The sequence below is a fragment of the Physcomitrium patens genome, chromosome 9, assembly GCF_059467195.1.
Source record: "Physcomitrium patens ecotype Gransden chromosome 9, ASM5946719v1, whole genome shotgun sequence".
NCBI classification, from domain to species: domain Eukaryota; kingdom Viridiplantae; phylum Streptophyta; class Bryopsida; order Funariales; family Funariaceae; genus Physcomitrium; species Physcomitrium patens.
The window spans coordinates 10,072,603-10,092,633 of NC_143418.1; the positions used below are offsets into that span (position 1 = coordinate 10,072,603).

A 20,031-nucleotide genomic window follows, 5' to 3' on the forward strand; every position below is an offset into this window, starting at 1 on the left:
GAGTTCTTTAGTGACTTGTACATTGCACAAATCTAAAGTATTATATGGCAGATTTAGGAGAAACTCCAGAGACATCTTCTTGAAGTTCTCTATGATGTTATTGAATTCTCTACTCTTATTTTACTTAGTTGCAACATTGAGCAGCCCCATATGATTCCAATGATCCAAAGATATTTCATCCCATGTCTAACACATTAATCTTGTACGGAATGTTAGTTCCATTCTTGGATTCATCAAGAAAAAAATACTTTGAATTCACTAATAACATTGTTCAAATGCAACAATAATTTCCATATATCCATATATTTAAAATTATAAATATTCATCGAATCAATTAAAAAATCATATTTACTTTAGATAGTCTATATTTTAAATGTTTATTATTATTTATTATTTATATTTCAAAAAGTATACACAAGAAAAAGACATGCAGCAACTATCCACGCAAGACTAGATATTTAGTCTTATGTGGCTTACAACTCTCTAACTTGATTTAATCTTTAATATAAGAACTTATCCCTATTCCTGTTTGATGTTGCACAAGGCTGCTAATTGCTACATCTTCACCCTCAGGTTCACACAACCCTAACTTCTTACTCACTAGGCTTCCGTGGTTGAGTTGTATTGTTGCTTTTAATGAGCAAGAACATGACCTTCGAATCTATTTGATTACTATGAACTTGAAAGCATGACTTGGAAGGCATATGCACTGCCGCTAAAACAAGTATACCTACTTGGTTCAAATTTTATCATTCACAATTATTGAAGAAAAGAAGTCTAAAAGCTACAAACACTTAGCATCAGCAAGGATTATAGTCTAAGAGAAGTGTGGAGAAAGATAATTCTTACTTCCAACACTCTTTACTTATAGGTGGTGGTTTCTTCACCAACGAGGCAACTTCCATCCTTTTGACATTACATCCATTTCTACCTCATCTAACTAAATCCTTGATGCCACCACAATAACTTACTTTAATTCTTTGCTACTTTTTTACTATTAGCAATATACTATGCTTAACTTCTATGTGGTTGTAACTAAGCAAGTACTTGCTGATCTTCAATACTCCCACTTTGCTAATAATCAAAAGGCTTTTAATCCTAATCTCTTAATCAAGTCATGATGTCTATCCTTCACTAATGCCTTTGTAAGCACATCAACAAGCATGTCATTTGTGGCACAATACTTCAAACCTATTAACCATCTTCAATCTTCTCTCGTATGAAATAATGTTGAACATCAATGTACTTGGTCGTTGAGTGATGTTTTGGATTCTTGGCAATTCCCATATACCATTGTCTATAAGAGATTGATACTCTTCTTCTATAGCCTTCTCCCACTTAAATACATCTTCATACTTCATACCATTACACAAAGATAATGGATCAGCAAGAAGAGCAATATTTGCATGTTCTTTACTTTGATGAAGGATGTGATCCTTCCACCATTCGCCACGTTGCTTTCTTTCTCTCAAAGGATATCTCCTTTCACATGTAGAAGAACATTTGCCTTCTTGCACTCCTTTTTCTTTTCCAACTCTTAAACCTTGTCGTCTTTCACTCAATGGTTGGTATTCTTCATCATTATCATTATCCCAATCTTCAACATCTTCATTTCTTTCATTTCTAGTCTTAGCAATTGTAAGAGCCTTCATCTTTTCAACCTTCTTTGGCTTTTCATCTTCATTGTCTTCATCTTCTTGTTTCTTTGCTGAATTCAAAGATGTGTCCACAAACACACCATTACTTCCACTTGGACACATCTCCAAGTGCTCATAAGCACTCTTGTGCTCCAAAAACTCAACATCACGACTTTTGATGATCTTCTTGGTTTCCAAGCACATTAGCCTATATGCCTTAGTACCTTCATAATAACCAAGAAACATACACTTTGTACCTTTTGTATCAAGTTTGGACCTCATACAATCTGGTGTTTTTGCATATGCAATGTAATCAAAGGTCTTCATATAGGAAATACAAGGTTGTCTCCTACTCCAAGTTTCTTGTGGTGTCATTGATGCAAGTGTACTTGTTCGATACCTATTTCTTGTATACACTACATTCACCACAGCTTCCGCCCAAAATTCATAACTAAGGTTTTGAGCATGAAACATGCTCCTTGCCATCTCTACAATGGTTTGATTTGCCCTTTCAGCAACACCATTTTGTTGTGGAGTGTATGGAATTGTGGTTTGTCTAGCAATTCCTTCATTCTTCAAATAAACATCAAATTGCTTAGACATATACTCACCTCTATTGTCCGTATGTAGCACCTTGAACTTGCATTCACTTTGGTTCTTAACAAATGCTTTAAACTCCTAAAACCTCCAAAACCATTCACTCTTGGCTTTAAGAATGTAGATCCAAATCTTTCTTGAATAATCATCAATGAAAGTAAGAAAATACCTTGATCCTCTAATACTTATATTCTTCATAGGTCCACATACATCAGAATGGACAATCTCCAGCAACTTGGTAGCACATGTTGCTACATTCTTTGGAAATGAGGCCTTTTGTTGTTTGGCTTGTATGCATCCTTCACATGCAAGTTGTTTTGTATTATGGCTTGTATTGCCAAGATCTAAGCTAGTTACCATGGTCTTGAGCTCTCTCACGCTCTTCACATTCAAATGGCCAAGGCGACAATGCCATATATTCAACTTGTCTTGGTTTGATGTAAATTTATTAAATGCGACTACTTCCACTCCATTCACCTTCTTACAAATGAGGTAGTACAAATTTCCTTCTTTTAAGCCTTTGAAGACCTTGTCTCCATTCAATGTTCTTACAAAACATCCATTCTTGTCAAATTAAACTTTAAAATCTTTTATTATAAGTTTACTCACCGAAAATAGATTTTGCTTCATCTTAGGCACATGAAAGTCGTTTTTGAATCTGATCCTATTGGTTTGTCCATTCACAACCACCTTTACTATAATAGAGCTAATTCCAATGGCTTCACATATACCAATATTTGCCAATACCACGTTTGATGCTGGAATAGCCTCATAAGTGTCAAATGAACACTTATAAGGTGTCATATGCTTGGAACAACTTGAATCCACAATCCATCTTGACATGGCAGCCATAGAGGTCCCATTTGTTGTCGTGAATGCATAATCTTATCCTCCTAACTCATCTTGCACATTATTTGCATTCTTCTTCTTCATCTTTTTGCTTTTGTAGCAATTTCGAACAAAATGGCCTACTTTGCCACAAATGAAGTAAGATTTGATATTACCTCATTGATTTGAATAGTTGTCCTTGCCTTAACGTGAGTAGAATGCTGAATCTTAACTTTGAGGCTCTTTTTCTTTCTTCTTGGTTACTTCATGGGCAAGTCTTGCCGTCACATAATCTATTGTAAGCTCTTTTAGCTTGATGGACTCCAATGCCACATTAAGATAGTTGTAGGATTTAGGAAGGCTCATTAGCAAGGTCATCATAATATCACTTTCTTCTAAAGGCTTGTCAACAATTGCTAGTTGGTTTGCAAGAGACTTTACCTTATTGACATGAGTGATGAGGTCTTGTCATGGACACAGAAATATAGACTCGAGATCTAATAAGACGTTCAAGAAGAACTGGCAAGAACTAGATTAATCAGATGAATACAAGAACAAGACTAGAGAGATGAGCTAGAGCTCCAAGAGATGTGTTGTCGAGACTGAAGAACTCTTCAGCCTCGATTCTAATATATACTCCTATTTAGGAAGCTTTTCAAGCAACTTCTACCAACTAGGAAGCTTTTCAAGTGACTTCCACCAACTAGGAAGTTTCTCAAGCAACTTCCACCAACTAGGAAGCTTCTCCAGCAACTTCCACTAACTAAAAAGCTTCTCAAGCAACTTCTACCAATTAGGAAGCTTTTCAAGCAACTTCCACCAAATAAGAAGCTTCTCAAGAACCTTCCACCAATTAGAAAGCTTCTAGAAGGTTCCAGAGACTTGCTTCTAGAAGGTTCTAAGGACTATGTCCCTAACATCACCCCCTCCTTTAGCTTCGAGGTCTCTGAGAAGCAATATTATTGTTAATCAATACCAACATAAGAAAATGAAGATCTGTCGCATAACGTCTGCTATGAATTCCAACTATTGTTCACGAGGCAAGTGGTTCATCGGTCCTTGAAGCCAACGGTAGTGGCCCATGCCTTCGACTTTTGACCAAGCATGAACTTCTGTGTCCTCATTGTAAAATTATCCTGTAAACACGCCTTTTGGTTGACCATCGTAAGTAGGCTCAAACTCGAATACAATCACCAGTGATCGGTTACTCGGTATCCTCCGTCGTCTTCGTGGTATAGGCGATTCTTCATCTCGGGGTTGCCTTCATGAGCTAGTCGGTTGAGATAATCTGACTGGCATAGTATCTATCTCTTGGCTATCCATATCAGAAGGCTATTGAAAAAATTCTACTTTATCAATTACGAGTTTTGGTGGTGCTCTCCTCCTTTCTTATATTCTTGAGTGAGCAAGCTTCAGAAGGAAGCTATCATCGAACCGGCTTAGGTTTATGAGGATGTTGTTGATGAAACTCCTGTACCTTTTATGGCACATTGGCAAGATTTTCAGCTGGTTCCCATGTTCGCTCATTATTGTCATAGCCACACCAATGAACAAGATACTCCAACTTGTCCCACCTTTGCCATGAATCCAACACCTTTTCAACCTCGTATTCCTCGTGGTTCTCGATCTCAATACTAGATAGCGGACATTGCACTCTTCCAAGAAAAGACGACTCTCGATAAGGCTCCAACAGAGAAACATAAAAGACTGGATGTACCTTCATAGAAGCCGATAATTCTAGATAATACGCCACTGGATTGATTTACTTCTGGATGATAAATGGTCCCAATCTTCAATAGTCCAACTTATCACATGGTCGCTTGGTCTTGATATTCTGTCAAAAAAGCCATGCTTTATCTCTAATTTTGAAAGTAGGTACTTGATTCCGAAATCTATCTGTAGACGCCTTGTAGGATTCTTAAGCAGATTATAATTGAAGCTTCAACGTAGTTTGAAGCTCTGATAGTTGCTTCGCAAATCCTTCAACTACTAGATTGTTATTTGTTGACGGACTCAATAAATCAAGCTTTGGATGATACCCATAGTTGGAAAAGAATGGTGTGTATTGAGTCGACGTATGGAGGGTGTTGTTATATGTAAACTCGACTAGCGACAGATATGCGGTCCAATTATCTTGCTCATAGTTGATGCTGCATCGTAAGTATTGTTCGAAGACTTAGTTCATCCGTTCCGTTTGGCCGTCGATTTGAGGATGAAAAGCCAAAGAAAGCTTGATATCCATCTTCAATATCTCAAAAAGAGATCTCCAAAACTTTGATATAAACAGGGTTCTTCGATCTGATACGATATCATCTGGTAGTCCATGATATCGATACGCATTATTGAGAAAGAGCCTTGCTGTGACTTCACTGGACTATGTCTTCTTGTAAGGAACAAAGTGCGTTATCTTTGTAAGCCGATCTACCACGACAAAGATGCTGTCAAATGAGTTCGATGATGGCAGATCCGTGATGAAGTCCATGGAAACTGAAGACCATGGTCGACGTGGAATTAGCAATGGTTGTAGGAGTCCATTAGGACGATGTCGAGGATTCTTGGATCTTGAACAAATATCACAGGAGAGGACAAAATCTTTCACATCCTTCCACATTTGAGGTCACCAAAAATCTCGAGAAATAAGCTCCAAGGTCTTGTTGAATCCAAAATATCCCGTAGTTGGAAAATCGTGGCGAGATTGAAGAACTCAGAGTCGTGCTAGTCCTTTTGGAATATACAACCGCTCCTCAAAGTATAAAAGATCTCCCTCCACCTTGAACTTGTCGTCATTGGTACGCTGCTTGATATCAATGGCTACTGGATCTTCAATGGTTACATCATGTACTTGGTTCAAGAAGTCAGCATCAATTGGCACAATAGTAGCGCAAAGCCAAAATTGCTCTGGCTTCAACAACGCCGTACATTGTTGATCAAATGTTGCTTCTCTCGCCTTTGGTATAAGATATGATCTCCTCGATAAGGCATCGAATAGTCCTTGCTGCTTTCCAGGTCGATAAGTGATAACAAAATCGAATCTAGATAGCAACATACTCCATCGAGCTTGACGTCGATTTAAAACTTGAGCCGACATAAAATACTCCAAATTCTTATGATTACTGTACATGGTCACTGGGTGTGCAGCTCCTTCAAGAAAGTGACGCCATTCTTGGAAAGAATCCACTATAGCAAGAAGTTCCTTATCGTGGATCTCATAATTGATTTCAATAGTAGAGAACTTTCGAGAATAGAATGCAACCGGATGGAGCTTCTTCTCTTCTCCCATTTGTGAAAGTACAACTCCCAAAGCAAAATCCGAAGCATCAGTTTCTAAATAGAAGGTCTTTGTAAAGTCTGGATGTACCAAGATTGGAGCCGTAGTAAATGCGATTTTTAGGTCTTGAAATGCCTTCTCCGCTAGAGGTCTCCATTCCAGCTTATCCTTGCATATCAATCAAGTGAGAGGAGCAGCAACTTGAGAGTAATTCTTGATGAAGATCCGATAGAAGTTGGCAAAGCCAAGAAAGCATTGTACGTCTCTCACCATCTAAAGGAACCTCCCAGGACACGATTGCTTCCACCTTCTTGGAATCCATCTTCAAGCCTTCCGTAGTCGCAACGAACCCCAAAAACTCCATCTCTATTTGGTGAAATAAACACTTCTCCAACTTGGCATATAGTCCTCGCTTGCGTAGTTTCTCCAAGACCAAACGAACGTACTTTTCATGCTCTTCCTCGTTTTTGGAGAATATCAAAATATCATCCAAGTAGATGATAACAAAATCGTCAAGGTGCTCCCGAAAAATATCATTCATCATATGTTGGAAGACTGCTGGAGCATTGGTAAGACCAAAGGGCATGACATTATACTCAAAATGGCCATACCTTGTACGGAATGCTGTCTTCCACTCATCTCCTTCCTTGATTTGTACGAGGTTGTAAGCTCTCCTTAGATCAATTTTTGTAAAGATCCTTGCACGTCCAAGTTGTTCTAAGAGACCAAAAATCAAGGGTAACGGATAACGATTCTTCTTTGTTACCTTGTTGAGGCTTCGATAGTCCATGCACATCCGCTATGAGCCATCTTTCTTCTTCACAAATAAGATGGATGCTCCAGTTGACGATTTTGAATGACGGATGAAGTTCTTGGCTAGATTCTCATCGATATACTTTCGCAACTCCGCCAACTACGTCTGCGATAGATCGTAGATTGGGCCAAAAGGTAGTTGTGCTTCTTCTTGCAAGTCTATGGCGCAATCATATGGTTGGTGTTTCGGTAGCATGTCGGCATTCTTCTTTTGAAACACGTCTTTAAAATCCTTATATTGCTCTAGTATACTTGCTATCGAGTTCTTCTCTCCGATAGTTGGAGTCGCATAAATGACAAATGGTGTGCCTTCCTTAGATGATCTTACAAACGCTCTTGCTCTAATGAATAAGGATTTCCCTATTCGGGGCTTTCTACTAGGCTTGCTCTTGGATGATTTTGTGGGAAAGGTCATCTTTCGCAACCTCCAATCTATGGATGAGTTATGCTTTTTCAACTAGGAAAGACCAAGAATAATAGGATTTGATGGGATTCTAATAATATTGAAACTAATATGACTACTATGGCCCTTAAACATCACTTCTATAGGTTTTGATTCATGGGTGACACTACCAGACAATAAAGGTCGCCCATCTATGACTTCAACGTGAATAGGTTTGGATTTTTGTACTAAAGGGATCTCATGACGCTTTACAAATTCTTCGTCTAAGAAACAAGCAGATGCTCCTGAATCTAATAATGCTAAGGTTCTTAGTTGTTGAGGGCCAGTAAACAAAGGGCAGGTTGAGCGGAAAGAAATGAACTTGATTGTTGTTGCGATATTTCACTGTCCAGCCACACGGTTCCTATTGTGGCTAGGCATCCTCGTTTTCTTGAACAAATGCACCCCTGGTCCTGACAATGCATCGATTTTGCTTCTTGGGATAGTTTCCAACTTTGTGGTCTTCTTCACCACAATATAAGCATAGATCTTCTTCCATACATCACTTTTTTTCTTCTAGAGTAAGAGATTTGACACGTGCCGCATCAATTTGCATGTCTTCTACCTCTGAATGGGAATTCACGCTGCTTGTCGACATAATTGGGACGTGACGAACCATATGTTGTCTTGAGCATTGGTCTTGGCGACGTTGGAATAGGCAGTTATCGCACTTCACAGCTTGGCTAATAGCTTTATTGAGCGTTCGTGGATCAGGAAGAGTTAGCAGCAAATCCTTCACATCGTCCCTTAAACCCCAATAGAATTGACTCATCAATGCTTCTTCGTCCCAATTGATGTCGCATGCTAATTACCTGAAATCTGATGTATAAATTGATGTAGAGCGCATCGCTTGTCGTAGTGACCGAATCTTTGTTGTAGCCCATCGAACCTTGTCATGTTCACCAAATGCTTCCACAAACGCTTCCAAAAAGGTTTCAAAGTTGTTTAGTATGGATGATCATTCCTCAAACAAAGGAACAAACCATGATAGAGCTTGCCCTATAAGTAAGGTTCTAACAAGCCCAACATGTGACTCCTCCGTTGGATAGTATTCAGGCTGTAAAACTATTATCAACCTGATTTGATTGACAAATCCTCGAAACTTGGAACGCGTACCATCAAACTTGTCCGGAAGGCTAACTCGTGGCTCCTTATGTTGTAAAAGTAGCGGTGCTTGTTGAACCTGAGGCAAAGTTGCTTCTCCAAGTGCAGAAGTTTGAGGCTGGTGCAACCTAGATTGTGCCATCCCAGATGCTCTATCATTATGAAGCCTTGCCACGACTCCTTCAATCTCTGCAATTCTTTGCAATAATGTAGCGAGGGCATTCATGATAGCATCCAACTTGGACTCCGAACTTTTCGTCATACTAATGTCTTGGCCTCCAGCCATTCTAAGAGAAGGACAGAAATGACTCTACAAGAAGACAATATTGGTTTAGAAGAGGGTACTCCGCAACCTCTAAAATGCCTTAAGAGCTTCAAAAAAAGGGATAATCCACTCTCTCCAAGAAGAATAAGACTCCAATATTGTAACAAAAAAAGTATCAGTTTAGAGGAGGGTAATCCGCAACCTCGAAAACGCTAGTACACCTTCAAGCAGAGGGGTAATCCACATTCTAACGAGGAAGGAACTAGCTCTGATATCTGAGGTGAGTTCAGTCTCGACAAACTGTCACGGACACAGAAATACAGACTCGAGATCTAACAAGAAGTTCAAGAAGAACTGGCAAGAATTAGATTAATCAAATGAATATAAGAACAACACCAGAGAGATGAGCTAGAGCTCCAAGAGATGTGTTGTCGAGACTGAAGAACTCTTCAGCCTCGATTCCAATATATACTCCTATTTAGGAAGCTTTTCAAGCAACTTCTACCAACTAGGAAGCTTTTCAAGCGACTTCCACCAATTAGGAAGTTTTTCAAGCAACTTCCACCAACTAGGAAGCTGTCACGGACACAAAATACAGACTTGAAATCTAACAAGAAGTTCAAGAAGAAGTGGCAAAACTAGATTAAACAGATGAGTACAAGAACAACACCAGAAAGGTGAGCTAAAACTCCAAGAGATGTGTTGTCGAGACTGAAGAACTCTTCAGCCTCGACTCCTATATATACTACTGGCCTATGGTTCTAAGGAAGCGCATCAAGAAGCTTCCCAAGAACTATGAAGCTTCTCGAGCAACTACCCAAGAGCTAGGAAGCTTCTCAAGTAACTTCTTAGAATCTACTAGAATATTCTAAGAATCTTCTAAAGCCTTCTAAGGGAATCTTTAGGAAATCTTTAAAGAATCTTTAGAGAATCTTTGAAGAATATTCTAAGAGAATATTCAAGGAATCTTTTGGAAGTTTCTAGAGACTTCTTTCTAGAAGGTTCTAGAAACTTGTCTCTAGAAAGGTCTAAGGACTATGTTCCTAACATCACCTCCTCCTTTAGCTTCGAGGTCTCCGAGAAGCAATGTTATCATCAGTCAATACCAACGCAAGAAAATGAAGATCTGTCGCATAACCTCTGCTATGAACTCCAATTGTTGTTCACGAGGCAAGTGATTCAATGGTCCTTGAAGCCAATGGTAGTGGCCCACGCCTTCAACTTCTGACCAAGCATGAACCTCCGTGTCTTCATTGTGAAATTGTCCTGCAAGTACTCCTTCTGGCTGACCATTGTAGGCAGGCTCGACCTCAAATACAATCACCAGCGATCTGTTGCTCGGAATCCTTCGACGTCATCGTGGTGCAGGCGGTTCTTCATCTCGCGGTCGTCTTTGTGAGCTAGTTGCTTGAGATGACATGACAAGTATAGTATCTTGGCTATCCATATTCAAAGGCTAAAACAATAAGAACAAACTTGGGCTACTAACAAAGTTCTACGCTATCTTGGAGAGAATGACTACATCAACTATGGATTTTGGTGGTGCTCTCTCATCTTTTCTGTTTTCTGGATGAGCAAGCTTCAGTAAGAAGCTATCGTCGAACCGGCTTGGGTTTCTCAGGATATCGTCGATGAAACTCCTGTACCTTTTGCGGCGCATTCGCGAGATTTTCGGCCGGCTCCCATGTTCGTTCATTAATATTGTAACCGCTCCTATGCACAAAGTATTCTAATTTACCCCGTCTTTGCCGTAAATCCAGGACCTTTTCCACCTCGTATTCTTCGTGGTTCTCTATTTCTATGCTAGGTGGTGGACATTGTACTCTTCCAGGAAAAGACGATTCTCGATAAGGCTCCAACAAAGAAACATGAAAGACAGGATGTACCTTCATAGTAGCTAGTAACTCCAGACGATACGCTACAGGATTGATCTGCTTCTGGATAACAAATGGTCCCAATCTCCGATAGTCCAATTTGTCACATGGCCGCTTGGTCTTAATATTTCGTCGAAGCAGCCAAACTTTGTCTCCAATCGTGAATTTAGGTGCCTGATTCTGAAATTTGTCCGTGGACGCCTTGTAAGATTCTTGGGCAGTTTGCAATTGAAGCTTCAATGTAGTTTGAAGCTGCGAAAGCTCCTTCACCAATCCTTCAGCTGCCGGATTGTTAATCGTTGACGAACTCCATAAGTCAAGCTTCAGATGGTATCCATAATTGGAAAAGAATGGCGTTTGTTGAGTTGACGCATGAAGGGTGTTGTTATATGTGAACTTGGCTAGCGGTAGATATGCGGCCCAATCATCTTGTTGATAGTTGATGGTGCAACGTAAATATTGCTCTAAAACTTGATTCACCCGTTCTGTTTGGCCGTCCGTTTGAGGATGAAATGCCGAAGAAAGCTTGATATCCACCTTCAATATCTCAAAAAGAGATTTCCAAAACTTTGACACAAACTGGGTTCCTCGATCCGATACGATATCATCTAGTAGACCATGATATCGATACACATTATCAAGAAAGAGTCTTGCTGTGTCTTCGCTTGACGATGTCTTCTTGCAAGGGACAAAATGCGCCATCTTTGTAAGCCGATCTACGACAACAAAAATGCTGTCAAATGAATTCGATGGTGGTAGATCCGTAATAAAGTCCATGGAAACCGAAGACCATGGTCGGCGCAGAATAGGCAATGGCTGTAGAAGTCCATAAGGCCGATGTGGAGGGTTTTTGGATCTTGAACAAATGTCACAAGATACAACAAAATCTTTCACATCCTTCCACATTTGAGGCCACCAAAAATCGCGGGAAATAAGTTCTAAGGTCTTATTGAATCCAAAATGTCCCGCAGCTGGAAAGTCATGACGAGATTGAAGAACTCAGAGTCGTGTTGGCCCTTTTGGGATATACAACTGCTCTTCGAAATATACTAGGTCTCTTTCCATCTTGAATTTATCATTACTAGCATGTTGCTTGATATCAAGGGCTAGAGAATCTTCAATGGTTGCGGCCCGTACCTGGTCGAGGAAGTCAGCATCAATTGGTACAATAGCTGCGTTGAGCCGAAATTTCTCTGGCTTCAACAATGTCGTGCACTATTGATCAAATGCTGCATCTCCAGCCTTTGGCGCGAGATATGATCTCCTTGATAATGCATCAGACAACCCTTGTTGCTTCCCAGGCCGATAAGTAATAACAAAGTCGAACCTGGATAGCGACATACTCCATCGAGCTTGACGCTGATTCAAAACCCGAGCCGACATAAAATACTCCAAATTCTTGTGATCCGTATATACGGTCACTGGATGTGCAGTTCTTTCGAGAAAGTGGCGCCACTCTTGGAAAGAATCTACTATAGCAAGGAGTTCCTTATCGTGGATCTCATAGTTGATCTCAGCAACAGAGAATTTTCGAGAATAGAACGCAACTGGATGGAGCTTCTCATCTACGCCCATCTGTGAAAGTACAGCTCCCAAAGCAAAACCCGAAGCATCTGTCTCCAAATAAAAGGCCTTTGTAAAGTCCGGATGTACCAAGATTGGAGCTGTAGTAAATACCATCTTCAAATCTTGGAATGCTTTTTCTGCGATAGGTCCCCATTCGAGCTTGTCCTTGCACGTTAACCGAGTGAGGGGGGCAGTAACTTGAGAATAATTCTTGATGAAGATCCGATAGTAGTTAGCAAATCCAAGAAAACATTGTACGTCCCTAACCGTCTTCGGAACTTCTCAAGTCATGATTGCTTCTACCTTCTTTGGATCCATCTTCAATCCTTCCGTAGTCGCGATGAATCCCAAAAACTCCATCTCAGTTTGGTGAAATAAGCACTTCTCCAATTTGGCATAGAATCCTCGCTCCCGTAGTTTTTTGAGTACCAGACGAACGTGCTTCTGATGTTCTTCCTCGTTCTTAGAAAATATCAAAATATCATCTAGATAGATGACAAGAAAATCGTCTAGATGCTCTCGAAAGATGTCATTCATCATGTGTTGAAAGACCGCTGGAGCATTAGTAAGACCAAATGGCATGACATTGTATTCAAAATGGCCATACCTTGTTCGAAAAGCTGTCTTCCATTCATCTCCTTCCTTGATTCGCACAAGGTTGTAAGCTCCCCTTAGGTCAATCTTTGTAAAGATCCTTGCACGCCCAAGTTGTTCTAGAAGACCAGAGATCAAAGGCAGTGGATAGTGATTCTTTTTTGTCACCTTGTTGAGACCTCGATATTCCACGCACATCCGTAGTGAGCCATCTTTCTTCTTCACAAATAAGATTGGTGCTCCAGCTGGCAACTTCGAATGACGGATGAAGTTCTTGGCTAGATTCTCGTCAATGTACTTCCGCAACTCAGTCAACTCCGTCTGCGACAAATTGTAGATTGGTCCAAAAGGTGGTTGTGCTCCTTCTTGCAATTCAATGGCACAATCATAGGGTCGATGCTCTGGCAGCATATCAGCATTCTTCTTTTCAAAGACATCTTTGAATTCTTCATACTGCTTTGGAATAACCAAAGTCGAAGTTGCATCTTCTTGAGTCGGAGTTGCGAAGATGACAAGAGGTGTATTTTGCTTGGCTTCCTTCATGAAAGCCCTTGCACCTATAAACAAGGATTTGTTTCTAGACATTGTCTTGGCAGATTCCACCTTCAAGGAGTTTGTTGGAAATGTCACTTTCCGCAACTTCCAATCTATCAATGGATTATATCTATCAAGCCAAGATAGTCCCAAAATGATAGGACATGAAGGGGTCTTGATAACATTAAACACAATATTGCTCTCATGGTTTTCAAGACGTACCTTCAATGGTTTAGTTTCATGGATAACATTTCCCGAAGACAATGGTCGTCCGTCTATGACTTCTACATGGATAGGCTTAAGTTTCTTTACCAGAGAAATATTGTGAAGCTTGACAAACTCTTCATCTATAAAGCAAGCGGATGCACCCTAGTCTAATAAAGCATCGACTTGTAGTTCTTGAATACCCAGATGTAAAGGTACCATAAAACAATCTGAAGGTTGAGCTGAGAGAAAGGGACCTTGATTAATTTTGGATGTTGAGATGTCCAGCCGCACGGTCCCTATTGTGGCTGGGCGTCCTTGTTTACCTGCATGCTTATACTCCTGAGTCTTGTTGTTTGAGGCTTCTGTTTCTTCCGACAATCTACAACTTTATGGCCCGCTTCTCCGCAATATAAACACAAGTTTTGTTCAAACCGTCGCTTCCTTTCCTCAGCTGTGAGGGGTTTGAAACGTACCGCATCAATTTGCATGGGTTCAGGATCTGTGGAGTGATTCTCTAGACCTTTTGAAAATGTAGCAAATGCTCCATCATTTCTCAAGCCTAATCGTCTTTCTTGTCGTAATTCAAAGAGGCGGTTGTCACAAATAATTGCCTGAGATATAAGTTCTTCTAAAGTATCCGCCTTAGGCATGGTGATCAATAAGTTCTTGACATCATCTCTCAGTCCATATCGAAATCGTGTCATGAACGCCTTATCATTCCAATCAAAATCACATGTAAGCTGTTGAAATTCTGGAGCATAGATTGCAGCAGAACGTGATCCTTGTCGCAGATTTTGTATCTTTCTTTCAGCCACTCTTTCTCGATCGCTATCTCCAAACGCAGCAGTAAGTCTCTCTATGAAAGCCTCTAGGTCGTACAATATTGGAGAATCCTTCTCCAATAGTGGAGCAAACCAAGAGCGAGCATTTCCTGATAGAAGAGTACCTATGAAAGCAACCTGAGTAAATCCATTCGGATAACGAGAAGGGTATAGGCGTAGGTAAAGCCGTACTTGTTGCACAAAACCTCGGAAGTTGGCTCTTGTTCCGTCAAACTTGTCTGGCATACTCGCTTTTGGTTCTTTCGTACTAATCCTTGAAGTATCTATAGGGGTCGTATGTGACACATGTCTTGCTTCTCTCAATCGAACAATGTCTTGTTGTAGGCTATGAATTTCGCGTCTAGCTTCTTCGGTCACTAGATCAATTTGAGGTTCTTTACTTGGATTGCGAAGAAATACAATCTCCTTTCGTACACTATTCATAAGAGCTTGAAGATCTGCAAGAGTTGCCACTCTATTGTCTACTTGTGGAGATGCACTGTTTATGACCTAGTCTACTTCCATATTTAGAGAATAGATGGATTAAAATTTTGAGAGAAGAAGAAATTGCTAAGTCTCTTGGAGAAAATTGTAGCACTACCTGTCACTAAAACCTACTCGGAGAAAAGGAAAAAAAACACTAAACGATTTCAGTTTTAGAGGAGGATAATCCGCAACCTCTACAAATGCCTCAATGCTTTCGAAAAGAGGCGTAATCCGCACTCTATCAAGAAGGCAAAGCTCTGAAATCGATGTTAACAGTCTTTTCTACTAGCTATGCTAAACAAAAAGAAGGAATTAATATCAGTCCAAGAAAGGGTAATCCGCAACCCTTAGAACCCTCAAGTATCTCAAAGGAAAAGGGTAGTCCACTCTCTGCCTCAAAGAACTAAGCTCTGATATTGTGATTGAAAAAATATCAACTTAGAGGAAGGTAATCCGCAACCCCTAAAGCGCTAGAATACCTTCAAGAAGAGGGGTAATCCGCTCTCAAACAAGAAGGATTCAGCTCTCATATTAATATAAAGGGAGTCTCGACAAACTGTCACGGACACAAAATACAGACTTGAAATCTAACAAGAAGTTCAAGAAGAAGTGGCAAAACTAGATTAAATAGATGAGTACAAGAACAACACCAGAAAGGTGAGCTAAAACTCCAAGAGATGTGTTGTCGAGACTGAAGAACTCTTCAGCCTCGACTCCTATATATACTACTGGCCTATAGTTCTAAGGAAGCGCATCAAGAAGCTTCCCAAGAACTATGAAGCTTCTCGAGCAACTACCCAAGAGCTAGGAAGCTTCTCAAGTAACTTCCTAGAATCTATTAGAATATTCTAAGAATCTTCTAGAGCCTTCTAATGAAATCTTTAGGGAATCTTTAAAGAATCTTTAGAGAATCTTTGAAGAATATTTTAAGAGAATATTCAAAGAATCTTTTGGAAGTTTCTAGAGACTTCTTTTTAGAAGGTTCTAGAAACTTGTCTCTAGAAAGGTCTAAGGACTATGTTCCTAACAGAAGCTTTATATGCCATAAGAGGCCTTTTAAGCACAATCAACAACTTTGGGACATGAAATCATAAAGTTAGATTACCAAGGATCTATCTCAGCAAAAACACAATGCAAACTTTGTCTATAAGTGAAAAAATGAGACACTAATACCAAAATGCTCTTAACCACAAGTAAGAGCAAACCATGATCTAGATTTAGATCTGAATCTGAAAGTTAGGTTTTTCCAAAGCTTAACATCAACAACAACAACTTGATTTACTCTACACTTACCAAACAACTTCAAAGAACTTCAAAAATTACTCAAGCAAATGTGAGTTGGTCCGTAACCTATTAAAGAAAAGAAGTCTAAAAGCTACAAACACTTAACATCAACAAGGATTATAGTCTAAGAGAAAGATAATTCTTACTTCCAACACTCTTTACTTATAAATAGTGGTTTCTTCACCAACTAGGCAACTTCCATCCTTTTGATATTACATCCATTTCTACCTCATCCAACTAAACCCTTGGTGCCATCACAATAACTTACTTTAATTCTTTGCTGCCTTTCTACTATTAACCACATACTATGTGGTTGTAACTAAGCAAGTACTTGCTGATTTTCAATAACAATTAGGTATCATGGCACAAAATCAACAGGCACAACTACAGAAGAAGTAAGCAATCTAAATCGCCTATTGTGAATCTGTGAAGACTTTCAAAGAGAGGGTGCTGCAAACCTTGAATCTGCTGCATCTTTGATGCTCGACACACGACATCCTCTTCTTGCTGGATCAATCTCCCCTTACCAACATACCTTGCTTAAAAAGGTCATTAAGGCAACGACACATTCTTCACCAGTCCACCAGTAGTCCACCAGTAATGCAATAGTTTTTTCTAAAACTTTCTTTCTCAGTGAAACCAATAGTGAATGATATCATGACCCACAGATTCAATCACTGCAGAGATCAATAACAGAGGAATTGCTGAGGACTCGTGTTCAAAATCATAACGTTGAGATGTGGCAAACCCCACGTATGGTTCATAAGGCACAATGGGTTCTCTGAAACCATAAATAGTCCAACTAAAATTCGTAACAAAGTTAAAATGGAATCGAGACAATCATATAGATCTTGTTGCAGGAACAAATCAGGAACTTGTAGCTTCTGTAACACTTGGTAGTATAGATGCTAACCCAACGCCCTCACTAGACTCTACAGGTTTAACTAGACTAACAGTCTGAGAGGGTTGGGTATTGAAAGACTTTGGGGTCCGCCTCAAGAAATCGAGTGGCCTGCATTTGTCCGCATACGGATTACATGAGAAATTAAGTATGAAACACCACTATATCAGATCTCAGCCAGCATTGTGAGAGTGAGGTTTGAGCCGGGTGCGAAAATTTACCAGTACATCGCATATTGTAAAAGAATTTATGATTCGCGAAGCGCAGTGCAAACTACGGACTTGGTACATCTAGAAGCATCATCAATTAAAATAAGAACGCAATACACGCACCTCGCGAGCACTCACAATTAACACCCCACTAAGGTGTCTCATAAAATCTGACTATGTTAGCTCGAAACAGAAGCAGAAGAATCAAAGAAAGCCTTTGGTAGTGTTCTGAGCCTCATATAGACTGATAACCAATAACACAATCTTGTAACTGAATGGACGTGTGCAATCTCTACAAAGTGCAAACAGAAGCCCAAAACCCTTCTGCAAGGACGAGACACGCAAGGGAGCGTTCCGGATTTTTCAAACAACATTCCAGGAAAATCGAGAAGCAAATGTCAGCTAAAGTTAATGTCATGCTCCACTAGCCTTCTAACAAGAGGAAAAACTCAGAAAGTCAATCGCTACGCTTGCGCGGATTGAAAAAAAGAAAAAAAAGAAAAAAAAAGAAAAAAGGATAAATGGCCTCAATTGAAGGAAGCATGGTAAATAGGTTACACGGAAGGAATCTCGGCATCGAACGCACAATCACAGAACCCTTGACGTTGCTAATGCTTTGGGTTCACGGTACACAATACGAAAACTCTGTTCCGACGCTTGACCACCTTGCAGTACTCGCACAATCGGCGAACCGCCGCCCGCACCTTCATTGCTGCTCTCCTATTCCTGTCACTCCAATCCTGCACCACTGTAGCTCGAATCTACCGCACAATCGGACTACATCGTCGGCTACCTCAAACTACAAACCCCTCTTAAACCGTCCATTTAAAAGCACCACAAGAACTCAAACTGACAATGCCGAAGAGCGGATCCATAAACAATGGTTTGCAACGAGATAGCTAAACATTGGTCCACAAACCTCAACAGATCACGAAGCCCTTTGTTGGGTACCTGAGGAATCCTTCGCACTGGAATTCGCTGCATGAAATGTGTATTAGGGCTACGGAGTCTCCGAGGGATTGCGGAGACGAATTTCCCACTGCGGATTCTCGTAGTTCCAGCCGATGGCGTCCTCGTCTCCGTCGCTCACGACGGAGACGCTGCACATGGACAACAAAAGACCACCGTTTATTACTTTTACTTTTAGCTACAATAGTGGGTGGTAACGCTTGATGGGGATTGATGTGAAAGATTTTTTGTAGAGAATTCATTAATTATAATAAATATTCTTGCAATATTTGGAAAAAATATTAAAAAAAATATTTTTTTCTATGCATGTTGTATTTTTAATAAAGTCTTTAATTAGATTTTTAAATCTTTTAAAGTTTTTTCTCTATATACTTTTTACTTTTCTCTTCTAATATTATCATAGATGTTGATTTTTTTAAATTTCTATTTTTTCATTTATAATTCTTTACAGTTTATAATTAGGATCTAAAATTTTAAAAATAAATGAACAATGATTTTAATTTATGATAAATTTGTAATAGAATTAAATTATATAATATATAAAAATTAGAAATATAAATGTTACATGTTATATTTTTATAGTTTACTGAAACACATTTTTATATGTTTTAAATAATCTTATGTAGAATATATTAACTTTACATTTTATTTATTAAAATTTATTATATGTTTTATTAATATAAACTGAGAGTCAAATTACACTTTCTAATTTTATGTAAAAGTAGATTTCAGTAATAAAATTTAATTTAATAAAATTTAAATAAATATTAAAAAGTTTTAAAATAGTATTAATTACAATAAGATAATTTTCTAGTGGTGAAACACAAAAATATTCAAAAAAATGTAAATAATAATATCTATAAATTTTAAAAATGCCAAATTTTATTCTAACTATTATATTAATTTTTTTTGTAATATTCTTTGTATTGTATATAAAAAGATTATTTTAGGTCTATGAAATGTATAATTGACATATTAATGATATAAAACATTTTATTAAATCAAGAGAAAAAACATTTGATTTTTTCTATAATATCAATAAATAATAAGTTTATAAGATCCTTATTTTGTGAGCAAAATAATAAAATTTATTTGTGCTAAATTAATTTATGTTTTTTTTATCAAAATCTAAAATAATACATTCCTTCATATTGCAACAAGGACTTGTTACATTATGTTTTGAAAATAAAATATACTATTTATTATCAATTGATTATTTTCTTCATTTACTTATTTTTTGCAAGTATGAAACTTGGTGATTGCACTTTAATATATGGCACATCTAAGCCATAATTTGTGCATACTATTTTTTTTTTTGCTAAACCATCACTAACTTTGTATATTCTTGCTTACAATATATATATATATATATATTACAAAAAATATATATATATATATATATATATATACATATATTACAAAATATATTTAATTTTTTATGTTATGATTTAAAGATGTTAACCTAAAGAGTATTAAATTATGGCTAGAATACAAGAAAGGTATTGACAAGAGTAAAGATGGCTTCAATTTTGCCTCCATATATATTAGCTACCAAAAGATCTTATAGAAACTTCTTAATGATTGCAAGGCTTGTGGCCCAATCATCAAGTTATAGGTTACTTCTAATGTAAT

The 20,031-nt window shown here is 38.6% G+C and overlaps 1 long non-coding RNA gene across 5 annotated transcripts; it reads right to left on the reverse strand.

Annotated features, from left to right (window-relative positions):
- Window positions 1-16,452: 16,452 nt before the first annotated feature.
- Window positions 16,453-18,531, reverse strand: LOC149988366 (uncharacterized). Of its 5 annotated transcripts, XR_016504745.1 has the most exons (3): window positions 18,350-18,531; window positions 18,096-18,156; window positions 16,453-17,332 (listed from the first exon to the last, which is right to left on the reverse strand). It is a non-coding gene; the product is annotated as an uncharacterized LOC149988366 (long non-coding RNA). The 5 variants fall into 5 exon arrangements; XR_016504748.1 differs by lacking the exon at window positions 18,096-18,156 and having other exon boundaries at window positions 18,382-18,531; XR_016504747.1 differs by having other exon boundaries at window positions 18,017-18,531.
- Between the last annotated feature and the right edge of the window lie 1,500 nt (window positions 18,532-20,031).